This window comes from Podarcis raffonei, chromosome 7, assembly GCF_027172205.1.
Source record: "Podarcis raffonei isolate rPodRaf1 chromosome 7, rPodRaf1.pri, whole genome shotgun sequence".
Lineage (NCBI taxonomy): Eukaryota > Metazoa > Chordata > Lepidosauria > Squamata > Lacertidae > Podarcis > Podarcis raffonei.
Window position 1 is genome coordinate 41,820,767 of NC_070608.1, and position 18,588 is coordinate 41,839,354.

The 18,588-nt window shown below is 41.6% G+C and overlaps 1 protein-coding gene across 4 annotated transcripts in view; it reads right to left on the bottom strand.

Annotated features, from left to right (window-relative positions):
* The window catches only part of ASXL3 (ASXL transcriptional regulator 3), a 103,190-nt gene that overhangs the window by 57,221 nt on the left and 27,381 nt on the right, over nucleotides 1-18,588 (bottom strand). The window contains exon 2 of one of the 4 annotated variants that reach the window (XM_053396255.1): nucleotides 13,186-13,250. The exons of the other annotated variants lie outside the window; for them this stretch is intronic. The gene's annotated coding sequence lies outside the window, so the exon portion shown is untranslated. The remainder of the gene's footprint in view (nucleotides 1-13,185; nucleotides 13,251-18,588) is intronic. 4 annotated transcript variants of the gene reach the window in all.

Below are 18,588 nucleotides of genomic sequence, written 5' to 3' on the forward strand. Positions count from 1 at the left end.
TTTGAATAATGAATAGTTAAATTGTTTTTGGGAGAGAAGAAAACTATGCAAGTGGAAGCAAGTTTTCATCTTTTTAAAAGTTTTGTGTCTTTGGTTTTTTGGGCAACAGATGGATTCAGTGCAGCTTAATTTCTAAACAAGAGGTATGGAATCAATCTTGTCTGAAAATCATACTTGGGCCCTCTTTCATGAAAACTCTTTACCTGTCCATAGAAGTGCAGAGAATATTTAATTGGGGGGGGTGTAGAAAGGAGGAGACAATGGCACTCTGTAACATGTGTAACGGCACACTTTCCTAAATAAGTGCTCTTGCGATGAAAACAGCAAAGTGAAAAATTGCAGCCTACCAAACCAAAATGTTACCAGCCACCACTGCAGCAAACTATTGTTTGTTTTGATGGGACCTCCAAATCATCTGAACTGAACCAGTGCAATCTCTACTGTGAAAACTGCACTAACAATGCTCTTTAATGATCTGGATTTAATATTAGCAAGTACACGGTCAGTTGTAAGCTAATTTACATAATGCTAATTTATCAAGGTGGATTTAGGGCAGCACAACCAGTTCTGCAGCACTGAGCGTCGAGCCTAGAGGGCACCACATGGCTTTGCAACCATGACATAGTGAAGGGAGCAGAACAGAAAGAGGCACAGCAGCACTGAATTTTGGCCTCGTACAAATCGCCACTGAAATTTGAAGGATCAAAGTCCAGCCCTGCTAACTTACGCTGGGAGGCAGAGTATATGCTTTAGAAATAAATAAGTAAAAATGTGGTTTTGGAGAAATGCCCATTTTTAAAATATTTAAAACATCCATTCTATTCACCTCTCTCATTCTCTGCTTTGGGAAGATCCAAGTGATAATTTCCACAAAATGCTATTTGCATTTGGCATAGTTTCCAGAAACAGCACTATAAAAGATATGGCAGCCCTTTTTTTGCCAGAAGGTAAAAACAGAACAAGGGAAAATAAATGACTATTGTTGAGATGAGCACAGAGAACCCTTTGACAACATAAACTCTTGGCAGTCAAAAGTGTTGCTATTATACATAGCATGAAAAAAAACAGTAAAGAATGTTTTACAGTGGCCATTTGAAAATTAAATGAGGTTTTATAGAACGATAAAGTTGAAAAGTCCCCAAAGGCTAACGCTTTGCTAGCAAAACAGTAAAAGGCACTGTTTGTCCTGCTGAAGTAGCTTCCAAGCATCTTTTCTTGCTTTTTTAATAATAAGCAAAATTAGAAATTACTTTCCTAAGCAATGCTTAAAAATCATCCAGGCTACTATCATTTCAAAGGCTCCATTTTTAATTGCATAACTAGTTTCTGCACAGAACATTTAGAATACCAAAAGTTACTGCACTGCAATCCCACTGTACCAGAGGTATTTTTGTGAAATGCTTTTGTTCACATTACCGGTTAAAAAAGCAGCAGCAGCAGAGCTGTGGAAAATGGGTAACAGCACTTGTCTGTATCAGCAACTTTTCATAATAAGCACCAGTAGAGTAAACTGTAATAGGGAGCATTTAATCTTTTACATAAAACCACAAAAAGATTGTGCAACATGTACCCAACTGCAAATGCACCCTTATTTTATCTCTTCTTTCCTTTTTCTCAGAAAACATTAGGCTGAGCTAAGGGAAGCCCCGCCAGCATTGCCAACCCAGCAAGACATTTTGCTACCTAAAGCAGAGCCCAAATGCCTTGCCAAATGATGTCTAGAAAGCCTCACTGCACCATTCAGACACCACTTCACCTCTCCCTCCTCATGGTGCTGCCTAAATCAGGTTGACTCATCCTCCTGTATGGCAGGGTCAGCCCCACAGCACAAATTCTAGCCCACTTCATACACAACACAAAGCCAAAACCATGCTTTGTGTGACCATGCAAACATGCAGGTTTTTGGAAATAAGATCATGGCTGCTTTGCTCCTCCTCCAGTCCTGTTGCCTCCACACTGCTGTGAGTCAAGCCATGGTTTGGCTTAGCATTGTGTCCTAACCCAGGCACCTCCCCCAGACAAACCATGGGAGGTCAGCCATAGAACAAACCTTTGTTTGGAGCAAGATAAACCATGAGCCTGGATCCTTGTGTAATGTGAAGGCAAACAGCTGTGATCTTCTCTCTAGGAACCCATATCTTTGCCCATCCACACAAAGCCATGGTTTGGTTTAGCATTACATACAAATCAGGTCTCTGTCTCCCAAAAAATTTCAATGCTCACCAACTGCAGAAAAATGAACTGAAGATAGTCACCAAAACTAGGGCTGCTTCCTGCATTGTCTTTATAGTAATCACTTCTGCCTCCTCTTGATCTTTGCCACAGGCCCACAGACACATTTTGCCCTCATCTTCCAATCTCAGCTCTAATCTCCTGGTCCCCTGACAAAGCTGAGACTGCTCTCTGAATCTCTTCTATATTGTAACGGAACCAGCTGATGGCATGGTGAGAAGCAAGATCAGCTGTTCCTTCCTGTCATTTCAGCTGTATGTAGCCCCTCATATAATGATGGAGAAAGTACCTTAGAGAAATATACCTAGAAGGGATATATTGTACATTGGCTTTTTCCCCTTTTAAGTGTTGATATATTGAATCTGCCTGTAATGAAGTCACTCTGCTTGCACAGCCTAGCCTGTTATTAGTATGCTGTACTGTATGAATTAAAATCAGATAAGGCATTTAACATTTTCCTAACATCAGAAGAAAACACACCAAGATAAATTTCCTCAACCTTTCATCATTCTGAATCCTATTAGTTAAGATAAGTGCTTTACCTGGTGAAACAGCATTTTGATCTAGAAGGTTACTCTACCGATTTCAAAACCAAACGTTTTGAAAGCCCAAATGCGGGAGATGAAATCAAGCCGATTCCCCACCCCCTTTTGCTACACTGCTCAGCTTTGCAGCCCATGAGAAAACAGCTGTTCAGTTCTACCTTAGGTTTACAAAATTTCTTTCTTTTTCCTCAACCTCCCCCAACCCCCAGGAAAATCTCTCTCTTTGAGAAATATAAAGCGTTTCTTTTGTCTGGAGTATTTGGAGTCTATGGGAAAGGATTCAGTGGCACAGGACGTGCTCTGTATGCAAAAGGTCCAGGTTTAATTCCTAACATCTCTAGGAATGCCTGGCAAAGACCCCTGTTTGAAGTTCTGGAGATCTGCTTGCCAGTCAGCACAGCGGTAATGGTCAACTAGATAGACCAGTGGTCAGCCTTTGTACAGGGCACATCCCTATGTTGCTATGTTGAGAGACTTGTGTGGCTGTGCCCCTACTGTTTCATTTTTTAAACACCATGTAAACGTCTTAGGGCTTTCAAAGATCAGAAAACCTTGGATTCATTTCAGGAGGGTTGATTCAGTGTTTTTAGCCAAAGTTTCTGTTTACCCAGGCATATAATCCACAATGCTTTCCAATTTAATCTACACACCTTGCCACACCCTGTTCAGCTATGCTCATGTCACTGGGTAGCTTCACTGACTTGTGAGCTCGTTCATTAGTTCACACCGAAAGCAGCTGGCCATTCTTCACATGAAACTAAAAATATTCAGGCAGCACAAATACTTCCTGAGATGAACCCAAACTTGTAATACTACAGAAAGATATTTTAAGCAACACCCCCTCCCCAAAAAACCCCTTAAAAGATGCTGGGTTCCCTTAGACACATACATAGATAGGCAGGCAAATAACTTTGAGCTAGTAATATTTCTTATTGTCTGCAAAGCTGAACAATGCAACCCTATACAGTGGCTACTCATCACACGGTCTCATTGAGTTAAATGAAGCTGACAGGACTGCAGCCCTGGGTATCCAGTGTTCATCATACTCAAGAGTTGAAATCACTGGGCTTAAGTAACTTAAATGGGACTCACCTGAGCAGGAGTTAGTTGACTATCACCCTAATGATCCATTTACAAGGCAGAACCTTTGTTGTTCTACACACATAAAAATGCAAGAATGCTGTCACGCTGCACTTGGCTTGACCACAGACAGGTGGCACTGGAAACTACAGAGTGACAAGACATGGTGGATGGGCAGCCCAGGTGAGTCCCAGAGGGAAAGCCATAACAGGCTGCAGCTGCCTGCCCCATCACCTCCACTGGCTTCTCAAGCTGCCAGCCCTGGGGCTCCTGCCTCCAGGAGCCAGATCCCCAGGCTGGCTCCTCCCTGCCCTTCCCCATGGGTAAGGGAAGAAGGAGGAGGATAATAATAAGAGGCTTTGGGTGAACTCTAAGGGAGGGAAGTAATTTTGGCAAGAGGGCTGGATGGGTGGTGTGGGCGAGCAAAGGAAACAGGAGTAGCAGCCCCAAGGAGTAAAATATAACAATACATTAACACCAATAGCTATGTTTCAGCACAATGAGAAAGATTTGATTTACTGTAGCATCTTAAAGATGCTACAGACTCATGTTGTTACAAGGTTATGACATGATAATACAGGAACATATATTTTCAGATAGCTATATGAACAAGGCCCCTGAAGTTCAACTCAGATGAATAGTATGCATGTATATGAAAGTATGATATCTAATTCATATTCCAGTTCAACAAGTTTTGTTTGACTTATCAGCAGCAGATATATTACAGTGTCTTTTAAACTTAATGCAATGACCTTAATAATATCTTCCCCATCCAACGCTCAAACACTCCAATAAGCAGTAAGCATAATAAGCTATATAGTGAATTATTGTTTCTAAGGCACATGAACTTTGAAGCAGCTATGAGTGTAGAATCAAGGACTTGTATCATCCAGCAAGGAATGATGTTTTAATTTTTGCCTATTGGACTAACCCCCTTTTTTCCCCAAGTACTATTTAAAATTAAAAGTTCACACTAAAATAATGCAACAGGTATGTCAAACTGTTCGCTGTACATGCAAGATGGAGATTTCTACACAGTTCATCTAAAAATTACTTGCTTCCAATAATATCCTGCACAGAATTAAGGAAAATTGTTCTCAGCAAGTTACAGCAATGCTTTCCCGCTCCAGAATAAGCAAAGAGAAGCTAAAGCAATTTGATCTCACAGCAAGAAAGAAAACCAGCTGTAAAATTCAGGGAGTAATATGAATATCCCCAGTAGCAAGCTTTAAATATAACAAGCATTTAAAGTGTCTCATTTACGCTGAAAGTTGGAAGTGCATATGATCCATATCAATATCATTTTGCTGAGCAGTTCTGCATCCATTTTTAAAGTTAATTCTGTAAAGGAAGGCTTTCAACCTCTAAAACCTTAAAAATGAGCTAAATTCTGTTCAATTTAGTTCTTAATTTTCTTAAAAAAAATTGGGGGATCAAGTTTATATATTTAAAATATCACAGTTTATCCACACTAATCAGTTTTACTGTTGATTGATCTACAGATTAAGAAAATCAATTTGAAGTTTATTTTAATTAATAAATATTGTTATAATACCTAAAAGCAGGCCCAGCCCAACCATAAGGCAGGATGAAGGCACCGCCTTAGGTGGCAGAAGCCCTTGAGAAGGCCCACCTGCCCTGCCACCTCTACCACAGGAGACGCGGGGCTGGTGGAGAAATGGTGCCAGTGGAAAAGCGGCACTGGCATTGGCGCCAGTTTCCAGCAAGATCTCGTGAGATGTCGTGAGATTTCAGTGAGACCTTGCTGGAAATCAGTGAGATCTCACAGGAAGGAAAACAGGGCTAATGCTAGCACCGCCTCGCCAAAGGAGGCAAAGGGAGTGCAGTGGTGGCAGTGGCTGGGCAGGACGGTACTTCCCATTTCACCTCAAGCGGTGAAACGAGATGCAATGCCCTTGCTTAAAAGATTGTCTCACCTCTTATATACCCAACTGATCACCGTGCTCTGCAGGACAACATTTCCTAAGGAGGACCAGTCCATATAACAGGGGTCACCAATGTGGCACCTGCAGACAACAGTGTGTCCACCACTGGCTCTTACATTGCCCATAAAACTTCTGTAAATATCATCTCAAAAGTCTACAATGCACTGTTTCTTCTCGCTGTTTGCTCTCCCTGCTCAGTTCCTGTTTCCACTGGCTTAGCCTCTCCTACATGGTACACAACCCTCTGAAATATGTCCACATTTCACTGGATTCCACAATTGGTCACCCACCCTACTTTCTATTATGAACCAAGGAGAGATGCAAAGAGCTTCTCTTTCTGATTGTGGCAGTGGCTGGTGTAGCTGCCTTATTTACCATTTTCTGGGAGCACTAATGCAGGGCAGGGGATGCCTGCACCATTTTGTGCTCCCATCTCTCTTTCTGTTCTTTTAGGTGTTGCAGCCATTTTGTTTTATTTTGTGACTGGTACCCATGTGCTCACTGGCTAAAAAAGACTGGTGACCTTTGCTATTCAATTTAGGAACATTTTGTGTGGGGACCCCTGACATTTGGAACTGCCTCCCATTTCATATCTTGCCCCCCACCCTGCACCTCACAACAACACCCCCTCCCATTGCTTTGGAACTATCTCAGTGGTAATGAACTCAAGATCCAACCTAGTGTTTATCTACATTTCCATTCACTGCATTAAATGTTAGGATTTGGTAGGGTTTTAGTATCTTTTAAAATTCTATCTATTATATTACTAGGCTACTGTACTTTTAAGGTCACATCTTCACAATGCAGTATCATTTGTGTGTGTGTGTCCTAAACATTTACTTAGGGCGGTATTCAATGCTAGTGTTACTCAGAGTAGACCTATCAAAATCATTGGCCATGATTAAATTAGGTCTAGGACTCCTTGTCCTGAAATCTGGTCAAGAGGAGAAAAGAAATCTGCTGGGGCAGCATTGCAAATATTCCCACAATTTTATTAGTCCATAACTGGGGTTTGTTTTGTTTTTGTACTATACCACTTCTCTATATCTTTGTAGATTTGAAAAGCACATTAAAATAAAAACAAGGCCTTTCCATCTTGTACATAATATTGTTGAAAGTTAACTGCTCTGGGATTAGTGATTTGTGTATTTTTTAAAAAGAAATTAAAAGGACATAAGAACATGAGAAGAGCCTACTGCATCCGACAGGCCCATGCCAAGCTTGTCTGAGGCCTGGAGAGAGTATTGTTCACGAGATGCAGCACCGCAGCACCACCACCTAATCTGATCAAACTCTGCACACTAGTATGCAATAACGCAGGTCCAGATTTTACTATCAAAGCCTTGCAGTACATACAGACAAGCATGGGCATATCGCCCATTAAGTCCCTGGTCGGCTGGGAAGCATGGGGCATTCTTAGCATGACAGCATAAATCCAGCAGGCCCCCTGACAGCACCCCACAGCCAACTTAGTCCTCCAATGCCTGGGGCAAGTGTACCTGGCTGTTCTCACCTCTGCATGGGCCTAGCACGAGTTCATGTAGTCCCACAACACTGTAAGAGCAGGGATGCATACCACCATTATGGGACTGGTCTGGTCTCTCGCCTCACTGCTTTTCAGCATCTGTTTTTCCCATACAGTACTGGAAGTTACTGGTCATGTTTCCCTTCGTGCTCCTTCCTCCTTGTCAAGTGAGTAATCTGCAGCCCCGTGCAAAATATTTGCTGCCATCACTGCCCAGGAACCTAATCACCACTGTCTCCCAGCTCTTACCACCAAACACTCATTGCTTGCTTGAGCATGCAGAGGAGGGCTGGTGCCAGTGAGTTGTGCAGCAGCTGATTCAGATCATGCCTGGCATCAGGAAACTGAAATGAGGCTGATGTTTGGTGCTCACATCATGCTAAGCCAAAGCCATGGCGTAGCACTAACACACAAAAATATAGTCCTCAGGAACAGTGCAGTTGCTGCACCCTTTCCCCGGTCCTGTTGTATTGACATAAGCTAAACCTAGACAGCATCTTAAAAAGCAGAGACATCACCTTGCCAACAAAGGTCCGTATAGTTAAAGCTATGGTTTTCCCAGTAGTGATGTATGGAAGTGAGAGCTGGACCATAAAGAAGGCTGATCGCTGAAGAATTGATGCTTTTGAATTATGGTGCTGGAGGAGACTCTTGAGAGTCCCATGGACTGTAAGAAGATCAAACATGTCCATCCTTAAGGAAATCAGTCCTGAGTGCTCACTGGAAGGACAGATCCTGAAGCTGAGGCTCCAATACTTTGGCCACCTCATGAGAAGAGAAGACTCCCTGGAAAAGAACCTGATATTGGGAAAGATGGAGGGCACAAGGAGAAGGGGACGACAGAGGACAAGATGGCCGGATAGTGTTCTCAAAGCCACCAGCATGAGTTTGACCAAACTGCGGGAGGCAGTGGAAGACAGGAGTGCCTGGCGTGCTCTGGTCCATGGTGTCATGAAGAGTCGGACACGACTAAATGACTAAATAACAACAAAAAGCATGTTTTGTATTAGCATGCTGTTAGAACCCAGGCTCATGGTTTGTTTCACTCCAGACAAACCACAGCTCATGGTTTGTCTGGAGCAGATAAAACATGAGCCCAGGTTTGGATGACATACTAAGTCAAATTATGGCTTAGTTCAAGGCAGTGCAGCAGCAGCAGCAGGACTGGAGGAAGATTACAACAGCTGCAATCTTCTGTTCGGGAATCCTCTTGTTTGAGCTAAACAGTCTTTCTCAAATCGTGACCTAGTCCTAGGTAAACTGGATCATTTATGCTGCTGTCTTCAATAGTTCTACACAAGAGACTGAGTAATCATAAATGTGATAAGTTTTCTTCAACTGAAGCAATTTTGAAGAATTTCTGCTGCCCTGGATGTCAAGAAACATCTGAAAGAGACAAAAGCTCAGAAATAAATCAATGATTAAGCAGATGGGGCACAGAGTCCCCAGCCATCCTTAGATTCAGCAGCTGTATCAGAACTGGTAATGAGATAAAAGTCTATGCTTTCTTGGGTCAACCTAAAGCTTCTTTACACTTTCTTTTTCATGCAATTATCTTGAAACACAATCACTTTAACTTGCTCAAACTTGTCACATATCATTATTCTTCCACATGACACAAGGAGCCCACATCACTACAAGGTTTAACACACACACACACTCATCTGAATAATAGACATGGCTTCTGAAACAATTCCCCCCCTTCAGCAATTTCTGGAGTTCTCTCGTGTACAGAATCTGGATGGCAAACAATCCAGGCAAGAGCTGACTGTGCCCAGCTAAGTTACCTCAAACAAACTGCAACTCTTCCAACTGAACATTTTCCAGCCTTTGCTTTATATGAAATGGAGCAATAATCAACACTGGAAGTCCATATGTCAAAACCTTAGAGTTATTACTTTTGAGACTTGAATTCTGCTCTGATCATGAATAAGAGACAACTTCGGGATTGGCTCTTCTGGATAGAATCCAGAAGGGATTTGCATTTAATCAGGAATTATAGATTCTCGCCATGGTTCCCATTTCTGAAAATGGAGCATTTCAGAGCATGTTATTTGAATAGACTCATGCCTGCTGCATTAAGAAATGCCTTTATGGAGCACATTCTCCAAATTATGCCCACAGCATCTCGGATGGCTGCTATAATAAGGTTCCATGTGATGACAGACTCTGCATATGTGGCCAACCTCAAGAGGAAGACACCGTACATTACTTGCTAATCTCCCCATTAAATGGGGATCCAAGAGATTGTTTCCTGAAACCTTTGCTAATTCCTGGAAGCAGGCTTCCTATGGCAGAAATAGTTTCACTTTCTTTTGTGCGACCCAAACAGATTTATGACACATAAAGTGGTGCTTAATGCTCTCACTGCAAGAAAGATTAGAAAGAGAGAGCAAGATGATATTGCAATAAGTTGCGCTGGAGATTCAGAAGTCTAATGGAAGTTAAGCTAGGTATGAGGTAGCAGACAATACTTATGAATTCTGACTCCCTTTCTTTAAATCATTGATGCCTTATATTATGTAATTGCTGTATGCTGCATGTTATGGTCTGCAGTTTGGCAAATTGTAATGGAATTGTTGTCGCCTTTGGTTAATACAATAAACTCTTTGGTTGGTTAAAATAATAGACCTGAAACCCAAATTCATATGCTCACTTGTGGTGCATTGATGGCCCCAAAATTAAACTGTGTGGGAGGATAACACCATGGAGAAAGTGTTTCTGTGAGGCAGCTTCCCACATGGAACAGCACTGAGGTTCATTTATTGCATCGTATCAGGGCAACTTGTTCCAAGATTTACTGAATCAACCAGGTCACCTTATCACCTGATATTTTGCAGACTGAGAATCCTTAGGCATTGCTTATCTCTTATGACCACTCAAAAGATTATACGCTAGTGGCCAAAATTGTGGAAACCTTTTTGAAAAAGTGTGTTTCTGAGGTCTGATGGATCCTAACACCAATTTGGATGTGGTTTTTTTGGAGTAATGCCATAAAATTATATATCAATGGAAAGATAATTTAATGAAGAATGTAATGCAACAAAGTTTGTTCAATTATCTGTATTCTATCAAAAGTTATAGCCAAACAACCAGAAAAAGGAAACACAACTTGCTTAAGTTGATATGCAGTAGCTTTTCTTCATTTGAATGTAGCTGATGAGTATAAGTGTTTAGAGAGCCAATCAGGTGTTATGAGCCATCACATCTCGGAAATACACTTTTTCCAAAAGCTTTCCACAATTTTGGCCACTAGTGCATAATTCATAAGAGTGTGCATTCAAAACTATCTTGCATCATTGTTCCACATACAGAGCAAAGCAGGAGGAAGGAACCAAACAGAAACAACAGGCTGCCTCCCCAAATATGTAGGGTGTTCCCTCTTGGTTTCTGAGATCGTATTAGGTTTTTAGAAAATAATGAAAAAGTAAAAACAGATTGCTGCTTTAATAATGAAGAAGAAATGGACAGCAAGAAGAAAAGCCTGAAAATATTGCCAGCATCTGAAATTCACAGTGACAACTCTTACTCTTTTTGTCTTTGTGTTCACCTTCCACAGAGGGGTCTTGGCTCAGTAGTACAATACATACACCGCATGCATATGGTCCCCAACATTTCCAGTTAAATGGTTCTTAGGTAGAAGAGCTGAGAAAGACGCTTTCCTGAGACCCTGGATAGTGAGTGCTGGTCAGAGTAGACAACACTGGGCTAGAGAGACAAGCTGGTAAGCCAGCTTCATATCTTCAACCCTCCATAGCAACCAAGAAGATAGTTGATGGTTATATTGATTTTGATGGCGTTGGCTAACATTTGTCAGAAATATTTTGTAATTGTCACAATAAAATATAGACATTTGTACATAACCATGCAACTACTAAAGTTACCATGTTGTTGTTGTTTAGTCGTTTAGTCGTGTCCAACTCTTCATGACCTCATGGACCAGAGCATGCCAGGCAGTTCTGTCTTCCACTGCCTCCCAAAGTTTGGTCAAACTCATGCTGGTAGCTTCGAGAACACTATCCAACCATCTCATCCTCTGTCGTCCCCTTCTCCTTGTGCCCTCCATCTTTCCCAACATCAGGGTCTTTTCCAGGGAGTCTTCTCTTCTCATGAGGTGGCCAAAGTATTGGAGCCTCAGCTTCAGGATCTGTCCTTACAGTGAGCACTCAGGGCTGATTTCCTTAAGAATGGAGAGGTTTGATCTTCTTGCAGTCCATGGGACTCTCAAGAGTCTCCTCCAGCACCATAATTCAAAAGCATCAATTCTTTGGCGATCAGCTCCAGCTTTCACTTCCATACATCACTACTGGGTGATGTATGGAAAGTTACCATAGCAGCTATCAATTACCATCCTTTTTCCAAAGAACTCAAATGCGCATGATGAAGCAAGTTGCTTAAACCTTAGCAGATCTGAATTTTGTCTATATGTGGAAGCCCATATACTCTGCCTTGAAATTCACACAAAAAATGTGTAATCAATTAGGAAGTAAATAAAATAAATATTGTACCTTAAGTACCCGAGATTTTGTACCCAAATAATATACCACATGTGCTATATCCACCCGACATTGGCCCATCAACACCGTACAGATATTAGGTTCTCTTCCCCTCCTTCTGAAGTATATTTTTTAAAAAATCATGAAACAACCCATCCTTGAAAGAAGCGGCAATAATAGTAATGGTAGCAATTTGTGCTGCTGACAATTACAGGATTCATGAAATGCCAGTATTCAATATAGCTTTTTTTAGCACATGGTTGTTCTTTTGCTGCTATAAATATTATTAACCAAATGCAACCCCCCAAAAAGCAAAAGTCACTTGAAGAGCATGGATTTGAAGTAGCGTAATACAGTGGTACCTCGAGTTAAGAACTTAATTCATTCTGGAGGTCCGTTCTTAACCTGAGGTACCACTTTAGCTAATGGGGCCTCCCGCTGCCGCCACGCTATTTCTGTTCTCATCCTGAACCAAAGTTCTTAACCCAAGGTACTATTTCTGGGTTAGTGGAGTCTGTAACCTGAAGCGTCTGTAACCCGAGGTACCACTTTAAGTCCACAAAGCTGAAACAGAAATCAAATCACTCTCATATATAAAGGATTATATATCACTTTTTAATTTCACACACACACACACCTGAGACAGATAGATACATGCAGATTCTTTAAACTCCATACTATAATATAGTCCACACTTTCAGAGCTGTGCGTTTTAATATTTGCACAAGAATAGCTACACAACTTTCTGCCTTTTCCATCACACATAGAAATATGTGATTGCTTCATATCCATAAATCATGCCACTGAGGTGGGCCTCTTGCTACTTTTGTTGTCACAGAGTAATGGCACAAAAGCAGCAGCAGAAGTCCTAGGAATTTATTTGTGTAGTATCTAGTGGTCCTATCAGAGCCACAGATGTCAGTGTAACCCTGCTGTGGTCACATCCAAATGAATATGGGCAGAGGAGCTTTCAAGCACACAGGCAGACCGGCCAGTCTTCCACCACTGCAACACACTGTTCGTAGCATGCTAGTTAATTGTGACAAATTCCCATTGAAAGCAATGGAACAAATCAGTTACAACTACCGGTAAGTTCTTCAGCTGGTTTCAGCAGGATTTATGATACACATTTGTTTGGAAGTAAGGCTGTCTGAATAGCCTTACAGCTAAGTTTAGCGGGACTGGGTCACTGTATACTTTGTGCCAGGTAAACTACCAGCATTTCCTTTCCACATCTGAACCTGATATATAATTGTTCTACAAAGACCGTTCTTCATTCTTACCATCTTCTCAAATTCCAAGCACATTTTTTGCAAAGTTAAAGAAGAGCACCAATCTTTTACAGTCCCAAAACTGTTTACCTTAAAAGCTGTTTTTCTTTCCAGATACTGAGAAGAGGATTGGCCAGATGAGGGTCTTTTTACAACTGATTGTCGCAGCAGGAAATATATTAAAAAAACAAAACAAAACACAACCTGAAACGTCTGTCTCAGACAATATAGATCTATCATGTGTGTGCATTTCCCAACAAATATTATGTTCATGTTAATGTATGGGTTTTATTTTGGCTTATAGTATTTTTCTTTTTTAATTTTCTCTCTGCTGCACTTCATATTTGAGGCATGGGGAAAGAATCAATCAATTGAGGATCTGAATGCTTTAATGATATGAGAGAGAAACAAACTTGTGAACCATAAAGTCTGGCAGATTCATACTACAGTTTGACTTTGAACAAAAATAATGTAATTTCTAATATCTAAGCCCAGTTATTCTAAATTAAGATTACAATGAAAGAGACCTTTAGCTTCTTAAAAATAATTACAGTGAATAAACTTTAGCCAAGATAGTGTATGGTTAGGCAGAGATTGCTATGATAAGCCCACCTAAAATTATTGCATGAGTACCAAAACCTATTATTAGTATTCAGAGATGAAGCCTTTCAAATCAATGCAAACCAAAAGCTCTTCAGAGATCAATGACAAGCTGGTGATCACCTTTGGCTGCTGACAACAATTGGGCTGGTTCTCACAAAATTCAAAACCATGGTTTAGTGCTTTGCAGATAATACTTAGCAAGACCAAGCAAAATGTTGGACTCATATAGTCCTCATCCCCTGTCCTTCCCCTGTGTGGAAAGGAATAGGACATCTATCAAAATTATTTCACTTTCAAAGAATCTTAGCTTTACACACAAACCAGGAATCCTGGTTTAATAAAACAAACTATGGTGAGTCGCTAAACAAACCAACTTTACCTCTTGTTTACCTATTTTTTTTTTTTAACTAGGATTCATATTTGCCAATAATACTAAATCAAGATTATCTGAAACTGAATGCAATCTTCGCAGAAATCCTCTTCCTAGCTGCATAGGAGGAGAAGGGAGGAGGAGTGCACAAGTCTGATGCTTCGCTCAAGCTCACTGAGGCTCCTCCACTTCACGCCAAGCTATGGTTTATGTGCAAACAAGCCAAATATGTTCAATGCATGCTGTCTTAACCTTTATGCATTTTTCACTACAGCTGCTTAACTAAGTATAGAATGGTGAGGTTGCAATTAAATTGTAGTACTAAATGGAAGGAGGTCAGCCCCAGAAAACAGGCACAACAGGCAAAACATTGAGCTTTGGGGATTGCCAATCCACTATTTTTCAAAAAATTAAGAAGCCTTTTAAAAACAGAATTTGAATTGTGCTAGGATCTATTTTCATTATTTTAGATCTAGTGGTTATTTTCTTACTGCAACAAGGGCATGTTCATTGCATGTCTTATCCCTAAACTCAGTTTCTCCTCCTTCGCTTCACAACCAGGCCAGCAAATGAAGACCTTCAAGAGATTCAAGTAGTTGTCTGTTCCGCAAGAGGAGGTCTAAGATATTTTGCCTCCCGAGGCAAAGAACAACATGGGACTTCCGGGTTAGCGCCATCGGCTAATGGCGGATTCCCTCCGAGCTCCGGAGGGAATCGGCTCCGTAGGATCCGGGTCTTGCCGCTGCGGCGACGCGGGGACCCTCAGAAATCACAGGCGCTGAAGCCTGTGAACTTGGTGACTCGGCGGGCACCATTTGCGCCCCCCGACCCGCGAAGGAGCCTTTTTAAAGGCTTCAGAACGGGGGACGGGGTGAGCGGCGCGGTGCTGAGAGTAGACTGCTTCTCCTGGGGAGTGAAGCCGCATGCCATGGTCGGAGAGCGCCGACTTCTTCTTGTGAACAATTGGACTCTAAAAGCAACAACCCGTGAGTAATACGGAAATTGGATTTGTAAAGATTTTTTTTTTTTAATTAGGCACGATTGGGGAAGGCGCAAACAGGAAGTCCGTCTCCCCGTCTTATAAATAATCTAAAGCAAGGACTAGCTAACTAAGGTCGAGAGAATTTCTTCTTCTTTATTGGGTAAAAGACATTAATTTCACGATTTGGCAGTATAAGTAATTTCACTGGAGGATAAGAGCTAATTTTGAGAGCTGAAGTGCCACCCCCCCCCCGGACCCGGGAGTGATCCGCGAGAGAGCCTGTTGAGGAGATATAGAAGAGTTTGACAGCTGTCAAATTAGCTGTCAAGAAGGAAAAAGAGAACTTTGTTTCTGCTGTCTCTGCTGGATATATTTGCTACAATTTGGTTATATTTTGTTGAAAACAAGTAAGAACTGATACAAACTAACTTGATTTTTGGATTTGAACTGGAAGGAAGATAAAGTAACCAAAATCCCTCTAGAGGGGATTTTGGGACATTACAAGAATGGCTGAAGGAGGAAAAATTCAAGCTAAATTGGACAGAGTGTTTCTTCTCTTGGGAAAGTTACAAGGCCAAATTGATGTTTTGGCTACAAATGTTGCAACTCTGGACTTAACAGTAAACAAATTCATTGAATTTGATAAGGACTTGACTCATGAAGTCCATGCAGCTGGACAAGAAGAGAAACTTGAAAGATTTGAGAGTGTGGAAAAGGAAAAGGAAGGAGGAGATGTAATGTTGCAGATGACAAAGGAGAGCCAGAGGCCTGACAGGATGGCTACAAAGGAAAATAAGTACTGGATGATGAAAATCTGTTTTGAATTGAAGATTGAAGAATGGAGAGATCTCCTTATGTGGAGATCTGAAGACCTATGGATTACAAATTTGATTGAGGTGAAAGTTGGAGCTTTTGGGACATCTGGACTTAAAAGGAGTAAGAAACAAGATTCAGGCTCCACTTTTAAGTATGGAGGTCTGGCTGGAAGAAATATGGACCCTATCGGGACAGAGCTTCTCCGAGATCTGGTGTTTAATATTAAGAACTACCAAAAAAACCGGCAGAGAGGAATTGAGAGAGAATTAAGAGCCTCGGACGTGAGGTCTCCAGGCTGATAGTAGACTAAGACTGATGGACATTTGTTGGGGATTTAAACCGGGAAAGGGGGGGTGGGGTTTGGGAATCCAAAGGGTGCAGAATTATAATCTGTTTTTTTTATTTTGTTTTGTTATTAGTATGAAAATTGGGGAATTCGTGGAAGGGAATTTGGGTCGACTTTAGAAAAAAGTTTTAAGAATGAGCACTGATGTTTAAATACTGATGTTTATAAGTTAAAATTGGTTTTTTTAAAAAATGAATTAAATATAAAAAGGTCAAAAATTGGGGACAAGAACTTGTTGAATTAACAATTTGAATTGGAGTATAAGAAGGGGAGGTGTGGGGAAGTCAGGGAAATATGTTATTGAAAATAAGGATTGTAAACTTTATGTGTTTTTAACTTTTTCTTTTTTCTTTTTGATTTTTTAATGTATAAAGGTGGAAAAACTCAATAAATATCTTTAAAAAAACAAAACAAAGAACAACATGGCGCTTCCTTCTACCAGTTCCACACACATAAGCCAACTGGACTGACATGTGAATTGTACTTCAACACGGGTGATGGGACAGCATCCTCCATCTCACCAAGGGCAGAAGGTGACCTAAGGAAGTCACAGGGCAGGCTGTATAGCACAGGTAGTTCTGTCTCCCAACACCTTATCACTACTCACTTACTGAAATAAATATTAAGAGCATAATAACTGCAAATTCCATAGTTTTAACTAAGAATTACTGTATTTTTCGCCCTATAGGACACACTTTTCCCCCTCCAAAAAGGAAGGGGAAATGTGTGTGCGTCCTATGGGGCGAATGCAGGCTTTCGCTGAAGCCTGGAGAGCGAGAGGGCTTGGTGCGCACCGACCCCTCTCGCTCTCCAGGCTTCAGGAAACTCTGCGCAAGCCGCGGGAGCCCTCCCCCGGCTTGCGCAGAGCCGCCTCTTATCCCGAAGCCCCAGCGCGCTGGGCAGTCGCATCAGGACTTCAGGTAGCTCTGCGCAAGCCACGGGAGGGCTCCCACGGCTTGCACAGAGCAGCCTGTTCTGGGGGCTGGGGTCGGGGGAAGCTCGGGCTTCCCCCGCCCCAGCCCCGTGCCTGGGGGGGGAAATAAAAATTATTTTCTTTATTTCCCCCCCAAAAAACTAGGTGCGCCTTATGGGCCGGTGCGTCCTATGGGGCGCAAAATACGGTACGTCTGTTCTGAATCTCCCAGCATTCAGCTTCACTGGATAGCCCTGTGTGTACGGAAAAAACCTCTCTATCCATATTCACCACACTGTATAATTTTATGCACCTCTGTTATGTTTTATTTTTATAAGATTTCAGCAAAAGGTTCCAGGGTTACAATAAAATATAAATTATAAAAGTAGATAAAACCATCACAATTATAAAACCATTCAAAATGGAATAGAACAATATAAATTCAGCAAAAGAGATGTCTCTAGCTTAGACGCTTTCTAAACTAAACACCCCCAAATCTTTTAATCTTTACTCATAGAAGAGTTGCTCCATCCCCTTGATCATTTTGGCTGTCCTTTCCTGAACCTTTTCCAACTGTACAATATCCTTTCTCAAGTAAGGTCACCAGAACGATACACAGTATTCCAAGTGCAATCTCAACATAGATTTGTAAAATATATTTATAATATTGGTAGTTTTGTTTTCAATCCCTTTCCTGATGATCTCTAGCATAGAATTTGCCTTTTCCACAGATGCTGCACACTGGATCGAAATCCCCATTGAGCTATCCACTACAATCCAAAGGTCACATTTCTTGGTCAGTTACCACAAATGCAGACCCTATTTGCATGTGTGTGGAGTTAGAATTTTTTGCCCCGTTGTGCATCACTTTAGACTTGCTTACACTGAATTGCATTTCTAAATATTAAGTCAGAGATGGGGAACCTATAATCTCATAAATGTTGTTGGATTCCAGTCTCCATCAGCCAGCATGGCCAATGGTCATAAATTATGAGAGTTATAGTTGGTTATTTTCACTGCCCTCTTCTGAACCTTTTCTAGCTCTAAAAGTAAAGGGACCCCTGACTGTTAGGTCCAGTCGCGGATGACTCTGGGGTTGCGGCGCTCATCTCACTTTATTGGCTGAGGGAGCAGCGTACTAAGCCGGGTCATGTGGCCAGCATGACTAAGCCGCTTCTGGCGAACCAGAGCAGCACACGGAAACGCCGTTTACCTTCCCGCCGGAGCGGTACCTATCTACTTGCACTTTGTGCTTTCCAACTGCTAGGTTAGCAGGAGCAGGGACCGAGCAATGGGAGCTCACCCCGTCACGGGGATTCAAACGGCCGACCTTCTGATCGGCAAGCCCTAGGTTCTGTAGCTTAACCCACAGCGCCACCCACTCCCCCTATGACCAATGTACATGCTCTTCTGAACCTTTTCTAGCTCTACAATATCCTTTTTAAGGTGCAGGAACCAAAACT